Here is a 2434-nt window from a genome sequence, read left to right as displayed (position 1 = left end):
ATACACAGCTTAAGTAAGTAATACGTAGCAGTTCGGACAATTATATACCATTTGATTTGATTTTTTTTTTCAAATATACAATTGCATAAAAGTAATAGCTAACGGTTTCAGAATTCTCAAAATGAAATTTCTTGTTTTATTCCACAATGTTTTATTCTGGAAACAGCTAGCAGTAAGTGAGCAGCATTTCCAAAGCATGACTGTGCAGGTTCAGAATTAAGCCATAAACTGCTATTCCAAGGCAGGGAAGATTAGTTTGTCTATTCTTAAAAGTAGCAGGATTAAAATACATTTATTCAGTTTTAAGTTATAGGATGAAGAAATCCAAATTAGAAACATACATTGCCATGCTTAAAATAACTTTGAAAAAGTAAAACAGTAACAGTGTTTCAATAAATCATGGAGTATCAAGCAAGGCATCATGCTCTAGAAAATTAATTGGCAACTGAACATCAGTGAGAGTTAAGAGCTTCTTGCCACATATTTTATTCTGCTTAAGTACCATATGAGTCAGAGCAGAGCTTTTCTTAAGTAACAGCCTAGCCAAAAATGATTTGATAACATTTTCTAAAGAGTAATAAGAAATGCACTGTTTTAAGGGAAACAAGCAAGAGCACTTCAGCACAGATTTTTGATATTACATTCTTAGGACTTTTGGCAAGTGAAATGGAAAGGGAATATTTAGTGCTTGTCAGTTTTCATTTGTCTCATTTTATTTCTCAGATCAGAGTCAAAATTCCTGGTGATACCATGAGCCTCTTCATAGCAGCCAGGGATATTGCAGAAGACAATTGCCCTCTTTTCCTGTTGAGAAATATCTATTTTTTCTCCAGTCAGTACAAAGCCAAGTAAATAAAGCTTCCCAGACATCCTTGCACAACAGAAATGCTTAAGGCAATGGCAACTGTGTGCTTCCTTTGGCGACTCTTGCACCGTTAGCCTCACTGGGCACCAGTGTAACGGAGGTGGTAGGTATGTATCTGGCCACTGACTCTGAGCCCTGAAAACTGGTTTACTGCTTTCTCATCTCAACTGTGCCTTAAAATCTCTGCTTAGAAAGATAAGGGTTAAAACAACAACAATGTTTGTTTACATGAGCCTAATGAACTTATTCAGGTACTTTGTCTGAAGTAATAGTTTATTAAGATACATTAGCGTACAACATCTGAAAGAGATTACCACTGAACACAAAACAGCACACACAAGGCAAGCATAACAAACTATACCAGCCTGGAAACAATGACAAAAATGTGTCACTTATCAGTAAGTTACATGCGTGCCCTTACTGGACAACCAAGTATGCAAGAATTTAAAGCTTGTGGCAGATCCAGCGACTGAATGAAATCTAAACAAATAAGAAGGGTAGCAATGGGAAGAATGACCTCCCACTGTATTAGGTTTAAAGCCAGATATTGACAAGAGACATGCAAAGCTGTCGGAGTATGCACACAGCTAATCCTTGAAATAGCCTGGAGCCAGACCAAAGATAGCACTGGCAAGGCACATGGAGGGTTAAAACGCAGCCGTATAAACCACAGCCAGCTGCCAGAGCTGAGCTGGGATTCAAAGCTCTGTGCTCCAACAAGCAAGGCTGGGACTGAGCAGCCCTCAGAGAGAGGCTAGTCCAAGCACCATCTTTGATCTTGATCCTCAGTGGATGCAGTCATGTTGCGACAGTTGAAAAGTTTTAAATGCTTTTCATTTGTAAGTGCACTTGCTTTTTGTTCACTGGAGAACAAAAACTCATTATAAGCTAGGAAGTATAAATACTAATTGCCAATCTACTACTACATTTTTTTACTCCATCTTCCACCTGCTCCCTCATGCTAGATTTCTGTGTTAAGCCAAGTTATGATCTAAATGTACTAGGCTCAGGTGTGGGAAAACAACAGTTTCCAGTATCAGTGTAAACCAGATATAAGGTACCAAAAGGCTAATTGCACAGCATGGTGTTTTAGACAACCATACTTATGCCCGCATATACTACCAATACACATGTGCTACCATCTTTATATAACTCAATATATATGTATATATACAGTGTATTAGGGTTAAATGAGGTATGACTGTGGACTGACAGCCTGATTTGAGGAGGTTGAGCAATCCCATAAGGAATCAAGAACAATCTCAATAACAGCATTTCTGAATGGTGGTTTCTTCCCTGTATTAACACAAAGCCTACCTGTGGATTAAAATTTGTTCTGTGCGACAGAAATACTACCTGTATGTTATTTTAAGTTCCACCTTTCTGTCTCCCCCACCCTCCTCCTCTGTGAATTTCAAAAGTCAGGTCTGTATTTTAGAGGAGGAAATCTAACACCCACATGCACCCCCTCCCCAAATCCTAAGACAGACTCCCAGGTTCTAGAAGGTGTGAAAGCAGAGAAGCAGAGGCAAGCTCCATCCCCAAACTCACCAGAGGCAGGCAGTCACC

This window comes from Haliaeetus albicilla, chromosome 1 (assembly GCF_947461875.1).
Source record: "Haliaeetus albicilla chromosome 1, bHalAlb1.1, whole genome shotgun sequence".
Lineage (NCBI taxonomy): Eukaryota > Metazoa > Chordata > Aves > Accipitriformes > Accipitridae > Haliaeetus > Haliaeetus albicilla.
This window is presented reverse-complemented; position numbering follows the sequence as displayed.